The following is a 17,801-nucleotide window of genomic DNA, read 5'->3' as shown; positions in this document are numbered from 1 at the left end:
TGACCTGAATCATCTCATTGCTGAAACAAGGTAAGTCTATCAGAGTTTATTATCACATAGTCTTCTTCTATAAGAAATGATATAACAATAATATTTTAATTTAATATAACCAAAATTGTCCATTTTGCATTTCATAATGTTTTCTAATTTTTCTTTGACCCCAAGTTCCTTGCTTCTTCACAAGCTGAGAGATAGACAATGCCTTGTTCTAATTTGCTTTATGTTTAAAGAATGTTCCAATTTTAACCTTATCTTAGTATAAGGTGTTAGATATTGATCAATGCCTACTTACTACCATACTATTTTCCAATTTTCCCAGCAATTTTTGTCAGATAGTGAGTTCTTATTCCAGAAGGTGTAGTCTTTGGGTTTATCAAACTAGATTACATAATCATTGACTATTTTGTTCTGTGATCCTAACTTATTCCACTGATCGACTACTCTATTTCTTAGATCAATACCAAATGGTTTTGATAACCACTGCTTTATAATACAATTTCAGGTCTGGTTTAGCAAGGCCATCTTCTCTTGCATTTTTCCCCATTAATTCTCTTGAAATTCTTGACCTTTTGTTCTTCCTGATTAATTTTGATATTATTTTTTCTAGTTCTACAAAGTAATTTCATGGCAGTTTTATTGGTATGGCACTGAATAAGTAGATTAATTTAGGCAGAATGGTCATTTTTATTATATTAGTTCAGGCTATCCATGAACACTTGAGATTCTTCCAATTTTTTAGATCTAACTTTATTTGTGTGAAAAGTGTTTTTCTAATTGTGATCATATAGTTCCTGGCTTTGTCTTGGCAAATGTACTCCCGAATATTTTATGTTACCTATAATTATTTTAAATGAAATTTTTCTTTCTATCTTTTGCTGACAGACTTTGTTTGTGACATATAAAAATGATGATGATATCTTGTAGCATTTTTTTCCAATTAAGGAAGTGTAAGACAGATGGGGGTCAAAGATATGATAGTTGAAAAAGAAAGGAAGGAAAAGAATATCATTGAAGCATTTTACATGCCCAGAGAGGAATAAAATGAAGATCCAAAAGAATCAAAAATAAGAATAAAAGCTTTAAAGTCACATTGAGTGTGTGTATATTTGTATATATAGATGTATATTTATGTATATATATATATATACACATAGACATATACTTGTGCATGTATGCATGGCCAGTGGAAGTTAATTTGTTTCACTAATATATTTGCTACAAGGATTTTATTTTACTGGGCTTTTTCCAATGAGAAGGAGGAAGATGAAATGAGAAGAAAATATATTTTGTCAATTAAAAAAATAATATTTAATGTATTGAATAGCTCACAATCTCAAATTTCTAAGGCTACTAGTTATGAAGAAGAGACCTATTTACATTGATAATGGCAATACCTCACTAGGAAATCTCTACATTTATTAAATCACACTTCTTACAAGAAAAAAAAATTATGATGAAGCTATTAGGGAGGAGAACCATCGATATACCTATGCACAACAAATCTGAGAACCTCTTGGGAAACCACCAGAGGGAGCACTTGACTTGAAGGAGAGTTGAGAGAAACAGACTTCTTTTCTTACTCAATTGAGTGTCTTTTAGTTAAAAAAAAAAACTATAGGATACTGTTAAAGATTTATAAAAGTGAAAAGAGGAAGGGAGGGAAGAATGTATTATCTTTAAAGATTAATTTACTTCTTGTGTTGAAATACAATCATTTACAAGTTCTTTCTATGAAGAAGAAGAAATTGAGCTTCTTAAGAAAGGTTGCTCAGTAAAATATAGACATATCAATGAATAGAAAATAATTTATTAAGCAACTACAGTGAAAAGTTCTGGGAATGCAAATATACAACGCAAAGACCTTTAAGGATCTAACGTTCTAATGGAGGAGACAACACATAAAGAGTGTTCACCATAGAGGCACACTTTGGGTCAGAAATTTTTAGGAATGATGAGTAGAATGAGCTTAAGAGGAATAGGCTGATATCCCATATAAGAATTGATATGATCATTATTAATAGTTCTATATAGTTGAGGGAGAAGGGATGAAAGAAAAGGAAATCAAAGGGAAGGACAGAAGGATCAGTATATGACTAATATTTGTCCTTCATTCATAAAGAGGACCATAGCATCAGGGAGGTGATGCCATGACATGCAAGTGAATCAGATTTGAATAAGGGAGCATTGTACAAAGTCAGCAGCCTCACTTTTCCCTCCAAAGCCATCTGAATTCAGTGTAAAGCAGATGTCCCTTAGCATTTTTGAAATGGTGGTCCACAAGAGGAAAAATTTTAAAAAGAATAACCATGGTCAGAAAAAATATTGATGTCTGAATTCTCCAAATCAAGCTACCATTTTCCTTCCTTAGCTCTACAAGGGAACAGGTAACAGAATAGTCTTGGTCACATCTGTAGGTCTTAAAAGTCATCTGGTTTAACTCTTTTATTTTATAGTGAGGAAACTGAAGGTCACACTAGTAAATATCAGAGGTGTGTTTTGAACCAAAGTCCTCTGACTCCAGAATCTTTGAAAGATCCAGACACATACTCTATCCATTGACTCAAATTGCAATCCCTCCTCCTATTCATGTCCATTTAACTCTTCTACAAAGGACTTATAATTGCTTTGGACATACAAATACAAACAGCCTAGATAAATGGATAGATTGCAGAAGTATATATAAATTTGGAATTAGCTATGAGTAGAATGAGCTACTTCAGAAAGTTTTGCCCTCACTGTAATATCCAATGAGAAATTGGATGCTTATTTGTCAGGGATGTTGTTGAGAGGGTTCCTATTCATAGAAGCATGGATCATAGATTTAGAGTTGAAAAATCCTTGGAGGTCATCAGATCCAATTTTTTTCATTTTACTAATGAAAACTGGGGCCTAAAAGAAGTGTTCTGCCCAAGATTCCTTCCACTGCACTACCCAGGTTTCAATAAATAGCCCATAAAATCCCCTTTTACCTTTGAGGTTTTATGAATGGCAAGACCTAGGGTCTCCCCAAAAGTGAAAGCAGGAAGAAGAAGAAGAAGAAGAAGAAGAAGAAGAAGAAGAAGAAGAAGAAGAAGAAGAAGAAGAAGAAGAAGAAGAAGAAGAAGAAGAAGAAGAAGAAGAAGAAGAAAAGAAAGAAAGAAAATGAAAGAAAGAAGAAGAAGAAGGAGGAGGAGAAGCTTCATGTGAAAAGCAAGAAGAAATGGAAGAGTAGAAAGTAAACATTCAGGAGAAAGCAGCCACTTGATCTCCAACAAAAGAAAAGGTAAAACTAAAAGGAATGATGGTTAAAAACAAACAAACAAACAACAATTTTATTTAGGATTAATCAGAAGAAGAAGGGAGGCAGAAAGATGGTTTTCTACCTTTCCTTCTTCTAGGAAATACATATATTTTAAGCTGATGCTGACAATAGAGGCAACTACCATCTTTCCTATAAATCTCAACTGTAATAGAATCATCACTTCACTGTGTAAGCTTGTGAAACCTGGATAGTACACCAGCACCATGCCAGGAAACTGAATTGCTTCCATATGAATTGTCTTAGGAAGATTGTGAAGATCACCTGACAGGTCATCACTTTATAATTTAGAATCTTGGAGAATTACCTAGAGTCCATGCTCTAGTTAAGTGACTTGCCCAGGATCACATATTGGTCCACTTGGCTTTGAAACCAGTTCTCTATCCATTATACTATGATACCTCTTTTAAGTCTCATCAAAAAGGTCTTGAACTGAAAGGGAAAGGAGAAATAAAAACTGGTCTATATAGAAAATAGCTAAAATGTAGGGGAAAAGAGTGGCAGTCAAAACACCCAAAATGCCAAGACTTAAAAATAAAAGATTTTATTATAAAAAAGAAAAGAAAAACAAAAGCTGTACCTTTGAAAACTATGAACAGAATAAAGAATTCTTAATTAAACAAGGGTGAGAAGTGATAATTTAATAAAAGATAAAATGGATAATTTTTGCTCCTTAAAATTGAAAACTTGCACAAAAGCCTCATGATATTTTGATTGTGCAAGTTAGAATTATCAAGAAAATAGTCTATTGGGTAAAATCTTTGGAGCTAATTTCTCAGAGGAAAAAAAATTTGTTCTTAGTTTATTTTGTATGATTATACTTATTGGTTATAAGAGAGAGCTTTGGTAATGGTAGGGAAGCAAGGGATGGGCAGTGATACAAAAGAGAAGAAAGAAAAGAAAAGTTCATCAGTGAATCATTAGAAAAAATACAAAAGAGAAAAGAATATAGAGGGTATCGGGGATTATGGACAAGCAAGAAAGCTTTGTCATTATCATGTTAAATTGAATATATACTTTGAAAACATTTTATGAAACAGTTCAGTTTCCTATACTACCCTCCTTTTTGTTCTTTGTCTATTAAAATGTTCACTCTCCTTTATGGCTTGTTAAATTGATAATTTAACATTAAGAATCTAGGGTTGGAGCCCCAGGGCTGGGGCATGGAACTCTCCCTTTTTTGCACTAAGGGGCCCCTCTCAGCTCTGGATCTATGTACATGGTCTTACCAGGATCAGTCTTAGAGAATCTGATCTCTAATAAGAGAGAGGATACAATCTTGTTTCTCATTCTACTCCCTCTCTGCTCTATTTTCACTGTACTCCACTCTAGGCTTTAAGGTTTTTAGTTTTCACTCACTAGATCAATTAGAGTCATGAAGATTCATTTCATCTAGAGTTTCCCCAAAATGAAAGTAAGAATCAGATATTGGACTATTATTTGTTTCTTATACACAAAAGATTGTCATATGAACTTAGACTGGTGCCAGAGAATAGAGCTAGACAAAGCTTATAAAAAATGTGGATTGCCAAAAAATGGAATGAAATTCCATTATGGGGAGATGATGAACTTCCTATCATTGAAGATCTTCAAGCAACAGCTGAGTTACCAGTTTTCAAGTATATTGTTGAGAATATTCATTTTTAGGTATGGGTTGTGAACAGTCAGGTAGGACCTTTTCAGCTCTGAAATTCTGTTTCTATACTTCTCTCCCGATCTACCAGAATCCCTCGGGAGCAATAAAAATAAGAGCTGGATATTTGGTTCAGTTATTTATTAATCTGTGGAAGCAGGACAAGGACAGAATTCTCCCCTTATAAATTAAGTTGATTCTTTATATTCTACTGAATCCAGCTTCCTCCTGAATTCTCTGAGCTAAAATAGAGGACATTCTGTCCTGTTGTTTCATTCCTGTTGAAACCCAGGTAAGTTTCTGACCAGAAATACAGCTTGTGGAACTTGGGTCAAAGATCTCTGTGTTTAACTTAATTCCAGGAACTGGACTTTACATCAGATTCTCAGGCAAAGTTTCTATCTGTAACTAGAGAGTTGTGATCAAAGGTCTTTACATTTTGGTGTTCCTCATTTGCTTTTAAGTCTCTTGTTTCATTTGGAAGTACTTTTTAGAAACATGCAAGATCTAAGGCGGGTAAAGGAAAAAAAGATGTCAAATAAGGCTTTTCTCCTGCTGAAGGGTTGGCAACTCCCCCACCCCAATCCACTCCCGTGGATTTATTGGCAAGGACAAACAAGATTTAGATAACTTTTTGAAGGTCTAAAACATAGGTAGGAATGAACAAAATAGGAAAAAGGAAAGAAGGGAAAGAAAGAGGGAAGGAAGGAAGAAAGGAAGGAAGGAAGGAAGAAGAAAGGAGGGAGGAGAGAAAGAGAAGAAGGAAAAACAAAAATATAATTTTAAAATTATTTTCAAATTTTCTGCTATACAAAGGAGCTCAAAAATATCAATGTACTTTTTGAAGTTTATTAACTTCAGAAGTATAAATGACCAAAACTTATAAAAGTCATTTGAAGTTTTAATTATTTATTTTCTATTACACTTAGTTTTGTGAATTTTGAATAATAAAATTTTAATAGGAGCAGCCTTTATTTAATTATTTGATTTATTATTAATAATGTAATAAAACCTGTCATTATGTCCTATATATGTGACTTTGTCTGGATGACATTTTCTAAGATTCACATATCAGTAATTAAGTAAATACTAGAATATTTTTGCCACCACAGTAACCTAATCAATATCCTTAGATTGTGGGGGTTTTCCCTTTATGAGGTACATCAAAACTTCATTCTTTGTATGAGTTTAAGGCTAAGATTCTGAATGAATCCTTTCTAAGTAGCTGCTGATGAAAGTCTTTACCAAGTTTAAAAATTGACTGGAGAGATGTCCAACATAAGACTCTGCATGTGATTATATTTTAGTTAATCTTACAAAATGTTTGTGAATTTGTGGCATTTATGTTTCTGAAGCAGTTAAAACTTAAAACTACACTAAGACTTTGGGGTTGCTTTGTAGGTCCAGTTCTGTGCTAGGCACTGTAAACAATCCTAAGAAATAGAAATCATGTCAAAGAAAGCAGCCAGACTAGTCTGGGCAGTGATAGTAATGAGTTTACAATGTGTGGATTGGAGAGTCAAGAGATGTGCCTATCTTTAGTTCTCATTAGGACATAATGGGAAAGAAGCCAGGATAAGTAGGTGGAGATTAGCTTGCATAATGGTATCCATATCAGTTGATTGATTCATCTTCTAGATTATCAGGAGTCAATAAAACACTGATCAAGAGATTGACAGCATCCAAAGCAGTGAAACTGGCAATTGTGTGTATAGGCTGGTTTGAAGGAAAAATAGATAGCAGGAGACAGTACCGCCAGGAGGAAACGATAGTGGAAGGCAATAGTGAAGTTGATTGAATACTCCTGCCATTTATCTTTCTAAAACAAATGCCCTTAACTTTCTCTCCAACCAAGGTTTGAAGGATGGCTATCTTTTCCTGGTTCCTACTCCTCCTCAACATCATGGTAAAGATTGACCACTCAGAACCAATTTTGAGTGAGAAGACTGAGCAGACCTGCTGCTCCCTGGTCTCTTGTGGTACCCCTGGGGCAAATGGAGCTCCTGGAAAAGATGGAAGAGATGGGCTCAAGGGAGAAAAGGGAGAACCAGGTATAGGTCAATTGGAACCATTCTTCATGAATCTTCATTTCTACCAGGTGCTTTCATATGATAACTGCCTCTTCCAGGAATTCAGACTCAACACATGAGAATGTCATATTTATTAATGATACTAAATTGTTTTTCTAGATACTATCTCATCCAAAAAAAATTTTTTTTTCCAAAATAAGGGAGCAAGATGATCAAAGTCATTCTATATATCCAAGTCTGGTAACCTGGAACCTTCAATTTCCAAAGAGTCAAAGGAAGGTGTATGTAGGTGCCTTATGTTGGTTAGCAGTATATAGTGTATAGTATACTTTCAAAGGCTATCGCTTGAGAATCTCTCAATCCACTTTGAAGAAATCCTTGGAACACTGCTTGCTTAATAAGATTTAAAGTAAACACTGAATACTAGGAAGAAAGTCTAGGTACTCTTTTATGAGTTTGTTTCATACCCCATGTATAGTTCTCCATGAAATATTTTTTGCTCATTTCACTCTATTTTGTAGAGGAGCAGAGGTTCACATGTTCCAAGTATTGTATATGCATCTGTACAGTAATTTTGCTTACATTATCAAATAATTGTTTGGAACAATGTACCATAATTACATTTCCTGGCATATAAGCCTTAAGACTTTTATATCTTTCAAAAAAATTAATATGCAATATGTCTTCCATTTGTTGTGATCTTTTGTTTTACATAATTTAGAATTGAGATCTTAATTCATGAAAACATTCTTTTCATATTAGATATTAATTATATCTTTTAAAATATTCATATTTCAAAATTTTGCCTTTATTATAATCTATAGATTCTTAATAGGGCTTCAATCAGACAAGTTCTAAAGCCTCTGAAGTATTTTTCTCTCTGTTTCTGAATACATTTCTTAGCTTTCCATGACCTCTGGTACTGGACAAATTTGTATTGCTATTAAGGAGTTCCTATAATTATCAAAACAATTTTATCAGTATATCAATAGATTTATCAGTGTTCATAATTTTCTTCAATTGGGAAAAACTTCAAGGTTATCTTAATGTAAAAAATTCCCCAAATTTTTGGGTAGATGAATGTTTCACAATCTGATGAAAATGTCTAGATGTTGCAAGCTTATTTGAACTTCTGAAAATGATTTGAAATTAAAGAATCTTAAATGAAAAGAAAATAAGGTCATTAGTAAAAATTAGTTTTTTCTAACCTTTAATGTATTAGTCTTTCCCATGAGCATTTTTTATTGAGACTAAGAGTTAGCAACTGATTTTCAACTAGTCATACTACGGTTCTTTCAACTTTGAGAAGTCTACTATACACTTACTTTAGAGTAATTAGGAGCAACTCTCCCAGCCAACATGTTCCTACAAAGCTCTTATTTTCTCCCTAGGGATTAATCAAGATATTTTGAAGCAACATTTTATTAGCTGTTAACATTTTTTTCATTTGAACTTCATTATCATTTGTGCTTTGGTGAAAGTGGTTCTGTTTCTTGTGGGCTTGAAAGATCCTTGAAATGTTTGACTTCCCCATACCAGTCTCTACAATGCTTATAGTAATTGAAGTGTAATCTTTGAGAGCCACACTTTTTGCATGTTTCTTTGAAGTAATAGGAATTCTTTAAAAATTCTATAGAATTAAAAACACAAGATAATAATGAAAGCTCTATGTATGGTCCCAAATCCACCATTCAGCTAACAAAAAAAACTAACTTAAAGTGGGGAAACCAGCTTGCCCTGGTCTCATCTGGTCAAAGTAAAATATTCTGAGCCAGTTTTGTGTTGTTAAAAGTGAAAACATACCATTATACCATCACAACTTTCTTGATTCAAGAATAGGCTCTTGATAGGTGATAGAGAAGTGGGGGGGGGGCATATACAAAAATACCACACATAAAGCAAAAACTTAAGAATAAAATTCATTTTTTCAAATATTCTAAAATACTGAATACAAAGATAAGCTTCTTTATTGCTCAATAATATGCCAAGGGCTCAGAGGTATCCAGGGCCCTCCAGGCAAAATGGGACCTCCAGGACAACCAGGGCCACAAGGAACTCCAGGACTACAGGGATTGAAAGGAGATAGAGGAGACAGCTCAGGTAAGGTTCTATCTACTTTGTCCTTATCCTGGATGGGAGGAAACTATTCGGGGATTCTGGGATCGGATGCAGAAACAGATGATCATTCTTCCAAATATCCTATTACCAGAGCAGTTAAATGTCCCTTTCCACTTGTATCTTTATTGCCAGAACCTTCTCTATGACTCAATAGCTCTCCCCTCCCCTAATCTTGCTTCATTGCAGAAGAAATTATTACTAGAGAACACTATAGATATTAGACTTTTTAATGCAATGGTTAATTTGGCTCAATCTTTTTTTCTTTTTTTACTTTTCATTATTCTTCATTACAAAGTATATTTCTTTGCAAAGGACAGGAAGGTAGGAAATATAAGAAATTTTAAAATTTTAAGAAAAAAGTTTTCTATGAAAAATGTATTTTTTTAAAAGACCACAGTACATAGGGGAATCATAGTCCCATCACTTTTCAGCAATTATTTTAGAAACATTCTCCAAATACATACAAGCATATATATCCATATACACACTTTTCCTAATACAACATTTTTCATTGTGCTTTAGCTGGAGATCCAATGTCGGCCTTCAGCTTGGTATAGAATTGACTAATTGTGTCTGAAAATAATTATATATGAAATAGTTGGAGTAGTTTGACCCTATTCAAGTAATATTTCTGTAGCTATTGGAATATCAAAGGGCCAAACAGTGAACTGAACCTTAAGACAATTCAGCTAGTGATAAACCTTTAGGAATCATTGATTCAATTCAAAAAAATTAAACCTGAAAAAAAAAGAAACTGAAGGAGGGAAGAGAGAATCCTCAACCTTTCTTAGGAAAATTTTATCCCAAATCATAGAATCTTAGAAATGGAAGGAACTCAGAGATCATCTAATACATCCTTCTTCAGTGTTTTGGACATAGTAATGTATATTAAACACTAGCTCATGTTTTTAGGACACGTCACCTGGATTATTGAGATAACTTCTTAGTAGGTTACCCTGTCTCAAATCTCTTCCCATTCCAATATGTTCTCCATACAACTGGCAAAGTCATTTTCTTAAACTGAAGGTCTGATCATAAAGTTTCCTCTTCAATAAACACCATCAACTCCCTATTACCTGTAGAATCAAATTTAAAATTCTGTTTGACTTTCAAAGATTTTCACAAAGTCTTTGATTTAGCCTCAATCAACTTTTCTAATCTTATTAGATACTATTTCCTTTCCATGCACAGTCAAACTTATGTTTTTGCTGCTTCTCATATATGACTTCTTTTTCTCTCTGTGCCTTTGAATATGTCTGGAATATATTGTCACTTTATTCCTACCTCTTAAAATCCATTTCTTCAAAATTCTGCTCAAATGATCCCTTCTATATGAAATTTTTCCTGATCCCCATTAGCTGCTAGTTTCCTCCTATATGTCATATGTACACATACACATACATAAATATATGTGTGTGTATAAAGAGAGAGAGAGAGAGAGAGAGAGAGATTTACCTTGTGTTATATATGCATGTGTATGTGTTGTTAAAGAAAACTCCTTGGAGGCAGAAAGTGTTTTATTTTTGTCTTGTATTGCTAATGTCCAACATGATGCTTAAAATATATTTGATTCAGTGAGTCTATGAAAGAAGCATTTATTAAGCTCTGCTATGTGCCAGACATGTGCTAAGTTCTGGATTCATAGACAAAATCCACATGCACATCTTTGCTTTCAAAAAATTTCCATGCTAGTGCTGAAGAACCTGCAAACAACTATGAGCATGGCTTTTACAATAGTTTGGGTGAGAGGCAATGAGGAGCTAAATCAAAGTTTTGGGTATATAAAAAGGGTATTTATGTGAGAGGTGTTGTAAAGATAAAAACATCAAGATTTGTCGGTGAATTGATTGGATATGGAGGTGAGTCATGGTGATGACACTGGAATTGAAGGTTTAAGTACATGGGGGAGGAGGATGCTCTTTACAGGGATAGGAAAATTCAGAAGAAGGGAGGACCTAGCAGTGAGATAATAAGTTCTGCTGAGTTTGAAATTTCTATGTGACATTTAATTTGAGATTTATGACTATTAGTTAAGAAGAGTGACTAGATCTAGAGATATAGGTCTGGGAATCATCTGTACAGACATGGTAATTAAATTTGGGAAACAGATGGGATCACAAATAAATTAGTATCATATAAAGCAAGATGAAAAGAGGGAACAGGACAGACCCTGGGGGACTCCAGGTGAAAGAACTGATACATTTTAATATCCAGCAAAAGGAAAAGAAAAAATAATCAAACAGATAGAAGGAAAACCAGAAAAGAGTAACATCACACCAAAAAATATAGAAGCTATTAATTGGCCCTGAGAAATCAGTAGTAACTTTGGAGAGGAAAGTCACCTTTGAGTGATGATGGTGGAAGCAAGCTTGCAAGGGTTTAGAAGAAAATCAAGGAAGAAGTAAATATCTGTGTAATAACATTCTCTTAATTGTTTTCTTTCTAGTTTCTTTGAATAAGCTGTCAGCCTTGGAAAGAAAAATCCAGAATCTTGAAACGCAGCTGGAAAATATCAATGAGTGTAAGCCAACCATTCATGAAAATGGTATTCCTTCTCTCTAGCTTGCTCTTCAGATGACTCTAAGTCAGAGGCAGAGATGTTTAGTGTAAAGAATACTGGGTTTAGATGAATAAGAACTGAGACCTAATATCTATTAGCCAAGTAACCTTAACAGAAGACTCAAATTCTCTGGCATTCTGTTTCCTCATACATATAATGAGAATTATGATGATAATATCATGTTCCTCTTGAGGTTATTGAGACAAAACAACTTTATAATGAGAAAATTATAGAAAATTCATACTATTTTACATGTATTTAAAAAAAGCAGTAGACTTTCAAAAAAAGGTTGAATTTTGGTTTTGCTTCTCACTAGGTATGGAACTAGCTCTCCCTAAGCTTCAGTTTTATAATACGTAAAATAGGGAAAGCAAAATTTATACTTACAAAGTTGAAATAATAGTATATGTGAGAGAGAGCCTCAGAAGCAGAGTGACCTGATCTAACATACTGGCTGTATTATCAAGGCAAATCAATGTAATTTTTCCTTATCTCTCAGTGATTCCAAACTACTCTCTAACTTTATAAATTGCCAAGTGGATGCCAATAACCATTGATAGAGTACATTTAATGAAATCACAGGTAAATTTTTTTAAATCAAAAATGTGTTCCAATTACCAAAATCTGCATTGTAGAATGGGAGGATGCCTAATCTGCTGGAGAAACTTGACATTATTTGAGGAATTCTTCAGCAACTATTGAAGTATTTAGCACCCAGCTTTTGAACTTAATCTCAAGGCATTGATTGGGTCCATGCCAGTTCTGCCCTCTATTGCTTTATAGAAATTTCTATGTTTCATGATAACCATCTTTTATTTCTTTTCTTTCTAGCTTTTCTTAATCTGGTCAAAATCTTAAAAAAATAAATCCAGACCCTTCAAGCTCAAGTGGACAGGAACAAAAAAAGTAAGCTCTTCATAATGGTGGTGTCCTTTCTCACCTATTTATTCTTCAAAGGCTTTGAAATCTGAGGCAGGAATTTTCAAGGAAGGAAAAAACTGGGCTTAGTGAAAAAAGCAAGAGTTGAGCCACAATCTGATATCCAATGGTCAAGTGGCTTTAGGAAAGCCACTTAACTAACCTCTCTTAAGACTCTATGTTCACTGGCAAAAATGGGAACAATAATACCACCTAACTCCTTCAGTTGTTAAGAGAAAATCACTTTGTAAACTGCAAAATTCCCTAGAAATATGTTATTAATAGTGTTTGACAAAAAATAGACAGAGCCCTGAACTCAAAGTGAGACCTGAATAATCAGGAAAGCAAATTTCAAATTTTCAAATCCTAACTCTGATACTTTCTAACAATTTAACTTTAAGGTTGTCATTTAAAGAGACTGAGATTAATTGCAGCCTATGAATGAGGTGACCGCTGAGGTCTTTCAAGGTCTAAATTTATGGTCTGGGTTGTGGTTCTACCATTTTCTAGCCATGTGATTATAGGTAATTCTTCAAACTCCAGGTATATAATCTTTAAAGTACAGACAATAATTAATCTTAGAGCATAAATCGAGCTTCCTAAGAGGCACTCCAGTCCCAAGAAATCAGGGGGTTCTTTCCCCACCTGAATTCCATGAAAAGTAGGTAAAATTTAATACTTTAAAGTTCACAAAAAGCTTCATACATTTTGAGCCTTTCAGTCAATCCTATGAAGTAACTAGCTAAAGGTAATATTATCCTTATTTTATAAATGAGGAAACTGAGGCTCAGAGTGGTTAAGTGATTTGCCCAGAGTCGCAGAACTAATATATGGGATTTAAACCCAGGTCTTGCCTGACTCCCATCCTAACATTCTCCTCACTATACCAACTGCACTGTGATAAGTATTTTATTAACCTGAAAACCTATCTGTGAGCTGTTTTTGCCAGGATCAGGTTATAGGAGAATGAGGGTGGGCTGGCCCGTAAAGGGGGTGAGTCCACATCTGTGATATCATCATTGTGGGGAAATACTGGTGAGAAAGTCCTTTCACTGACAGAGATTAGCAATGGCCACTCCAATTTCCTTATAATGGAGAATTTTAGAGATTCATCTATAATGTTGAGAGCTTAAGTGATTTGTCCAGGCTCACATGACCAGAATGTGTTCAAGATTAAACTGGAATCAAAGTCTTCTTTATTTCCAAGCCATTCTTCTCTCCACTATACTACACTACACTGCCTCTCAATATTTTTATTAAAAGGAAGGAGGGGGATACCAAAAAGCTAAGCATTCTAATTGACTTTGAATCACAATTCCTTCTATGTCCCATTCCAAGACTAGGCAGTCTTCAATTAACTGTAGGAAATCTGCTCACTTCTCTTTAACCTGTCTGTCCAAGGATAGATGTTCCTTGTTGTTGTTATTATTGGTTTATTATATGGTTTATTGTGGTTGTTTATCATGGTTTCATTTCTATGGATAAAGACTCCTTGGACTTGGCCAAAAGTTTACTTTGGTTCACAAACCAAACCCTTCCAACATTTAAATTATGGTTTTCATCCAAATCACACTGTCCCCAAGAAGGTAGGCTCTGGACCTTACTCCATATGTACATATGGAGAACACATATTTTAAGGTAGAAAGAAAAAAATTAAGAATTACCTACTGAATAGGTCCTTTACTGTGGATTGAATGTTAAGCTCCTTCATCTGTGACTTCATATTAATGAAACCAAGAACAAATGCTAGAACTTTGTAAGCTTCAAGTTCAGTTGCCATTTTCTGTGTTGAAGCACCTAATTAAAATACCTAATTTTATGGCTACACCAGGGGTTCTTAACTCACCAATGCCATAGAGAGCCAAAGGGTCTGTGGATAAATTTCAAAGGCTCTGTAATATAGGATGAGAAACAAATTTTCATCTATATTTTTATCTGCCTGAAATTTTGTGTTTTCTTTAATTATTTAAAAATATTGATCGAAGAAGGGATCCATAGGTTTCTTCAGATTGCTAAAGGATCCACAAAACACAAAAAGGGTAAGAGCTTCTGGGCCGAACAAATGTGAATATGTATCTCCTAAGGCAGCCATTTCTAGGAAAGTTTTTTTGTTCTTAGGATGAACTTGTCAACCATATTAATCTCACCTACAGTTCTGACATTCTCTTTGAGCAAAAAGACTGGGAAAAAACTCTTCCTAACAAATGGAGAAAAAGCTACTTTTGACAGAGTGAAAATTCTTTGTGAGCAATTAGGGGCCACCATTGCAACTCCAAAGAATAGAGAAGAGAATCAAGCTATTCAGGATTTGGCCAAAGGTACCCCTGCTTTCCTGGGCATCACAGACAAAGTGTAAGAAGGACAGTTTGCATGCCTGACTGGAGAAAAAGTGATCTACACCAACTGGAAGGAGAATGAACCCAATAATTATAAATCTGAGGAAGACATTGCAGAATGATGGACAATGGAATGATATATCTTGCACAACTTCCCTGCTTACTGTATGTGAATTACCTATTGAATAGGTCCCTTACTGTGGACTGAATGGTAAACTCCTTCATCTGTGACTTCATATTAATAAAACTAAGAACAAATGCTGGAACTTTGTAAGCTTCAAGTTCAGTTGCCATTTTCTGTGTTGAAGCACATAATTAAAATACCTAACTATTGATTTTGTCGTGCAGATTTATCCTAGCAATGATGGATCATTAATATGTACATGTACATATGGAGAACACATATTTTAAGATAGAAAGAAAAAATCAAGAAAATATAATTCCATGATGAAGAGTTTTGTTAATTAAACTAGATTTGTGAGCAATCTGAGTTTATGGTATATTTCAATAAAAGTTGCCTTGAGTCTTACCATCCATTCCCAAAGGCTAATCTCAAACTAGACCTTTAAGTAAGAGTATAAAATACAACCTTAGAATGATAGAGCACTGTCAGGAATCTTAAATTTCCTTTCTTCTATATCATTCGTGTGGTAAATGGGAAAACTGAGAACCCTCATGTCAGCAGGTCAGATCATGTCACCCAACTACTCAATAAACTTCAGTGGCTCCCTATTGCATCTAGGATCAAATACAAAATCCTTTGACTGGCAAACAAAATCGTTCATAATCCAGACCCCTCCTATTTTTCTTTATTGCTTGTCATATAATCTTTGATTGAGTAACATTATTTGCTCATATAACATTTCCTTGATGTTATATGAACAAGACACTCCACCACCCAGCTTCAGGAAATTTCTCTGGCTGTCTCCCATTCTTGGAATGTTCTGTCTTCTCACTTCTGTCCCCTAGATCCAAACAAGTCTCAGTTAAAATCCCACTTGTTATGAAAAGCTTTCTTTTCCTTTTTTCCCCCTTGATTCCAGAGTAGGATTCCTCTGTTGTTCCTCTGAGCAAATTATTTAACCCATCCATAAAATGTGGGGTTGAACTAGGTGATCTCAGATGTCTCTTCCAACCCCAAAATTATGGTCCTATGATTCAAGGATCCATGATCCAATGATCCTGTGAATTGGAAGTCCTAGGCACACGAGCCTGGAAAAATGCAACATGGATATCAAACCAGAAAGGCAGGGACAGTTGTTCCAAATGAAGTTGATGAGAAAAATGTTCTAATCTGGTGCAATGTTCTGCTTTGTGGGATAGCCTTAATATCCTTAATTGATGGAAGAGACTTTACTTAGAGTTCACTCTGTGAGAATCATGTGCTTTTGGGGGCACATTTTATCTGGAAACCCATGTAACTACCTATGTGCTATGATATGAGATACACTAGAAAAGCTTCTATATCCCAAAATACCCCCTGTACCAACCCATCACAGTGCTTGAACTTCTACCATTGGAAAACAGTCTTAAACACAACATTGCCCTCTTTTACCTATATATTCCTTTACTGTCAGTTCCTTTGTGGAATACTTTTGCTGAAATGTTTCCCTCATTTTTTATTCTCTATTATAAAGGATGATTCATTAAATGTGGGACTTGAAAATATTTGAAAAGGAAGGTGATGTAAAAACAAAGGATGCCAAGAAAAATGAAAAGAAAAGAAAATGTACATTTCCCCTTGGAGGTATTAATTGTGAACACTTCAGTGTGACTCAGATCATTAAATCCCTTTCATAGATCTCATAGGGGAAAGCCAAATGAACTTACCATCTTTGGAAAGTGAGAAAGTAAAAGAAAGTAATATGTGATTTGTGAAAGTAATTGTGTGAGGAAAGTGAGAGAAAAAAGAAGCAGGGCAATAGAAGACCAATTCTGTCACCTATAGTAGAGGAGTTCATTTACTAGGTTAGGTTCCACACTTTCTATCATACAACCTATGACCAGAATGAGCAGCTTTGAACTTTTTCCTAAACATAGATTGAGCAATGTGATCAAGGTTTGGAAAGTGTAAGAGAAAAACCAGCCCAGAACAGAAGAGTTCTCACTAACTCATTTATATAGTGCTTTAAAGTTTAAACAGAGCTCCCCTTATTGTTTTTGATGGATCAAATGAGTCAGTTGGTCATCCCGTATCCTACTTGAAGCAACTAGCAAGATATTCTAGCCCTGATACCTTTATCAGATAAAAACATCTCTATTCAATCTTTTAATCAATCAAAGGCATCAAACTAATGTATGCACAATCATAACTTATATGAGTTTTTTTGTATTTTATAGCAAGTTATACCAAGTTTTTAAGCATCTGCTAGCATAGAAGAGAGAAGAATTAAATTCCTGAAAAGGAATCACTTAAGAAGGAAGGGGAAAGAATCTATTGATCCTCCTCACCATATATAGTGAAAGAAGGACCTTTTGGGCTTTACTAGGTCATCTTTGTTTTCACTAACCCTGTCTGAGATTTAACAATTCTTTCAATTATTTAAAAATATTATGAGAAGGGCTTCATCAGCTTCCCCCAACTGCCAAAGGAGTCCATCATACACTCATACATAAAAGATTAAGGACCCTGGATTGGGGACAGATTCCACTTGCTGTCTTTTTCTTTTTGTTTAGAAGTTGTAGAAATGGAAAACCCAAAGAAGGGGAATGATTTTTGCAAAATATACTACAAATTTAATCAAATCAGAACTAGATTTCAGTCTCCCAGGTCCCTTTCCCATTATCATCATGTTGCATCTTTACAACATATTTTCTCTGAAGGATTTTCCATGCCAGTTCTCAATATTTCCAGAAAATGTGTTGATTTGTTGTTCAATCGTTTTCAGTCAAGTCTAACTCTTAATGA

General features: G+C 34.5%; 1 long non-coding RNA gene and 1 pseudogene across 1 annotated transcript; one reads left to right on the top strand and one right to left on the bottom strand.

Moving 5' to 3' along the window:
- Nucleotides 1-6,602: 6,602 nt before the first annotated feature.
- On the top strand, nt 6,603-15,174 carry LOC116421938 (annotated as a pseudogene).
- LOC116421939 lies at nt 14,088-15,632 on the bottom strand. The gene is made up of 2 exons (XR_004232533.1): nt 15,205-15,632; nt 14,088-14,354 (listed from the first exon to the last, which is right to left on the bottom strand). It is a non-coding gene; the product is annotated as an uncharacterized LOC116421939 (long non-coding RNA).
- Nucleotides 15,633-17,801: the final 2,169 nt, after the last annotated feature.

Source organism: Sarcophilus harrisii, chromosome 2 (assembly GCF_902635505.1).
Source record: "Sarcophilus harrisii chromosome 2, mSarHar1.11, whole genome shotgun sequence".
NCBI lineage: Eukaryota > Metazoa > Chordata > Mammalia > Dasyuromorphia > Dasyuridae > Sarcophilus > Sarcophilus harrisii.
The sequence above is the reverse complement of the archived record's forward strand: the minus strand, read 5'-3'. Positions and strand labels throughout refer to the sequence as shown.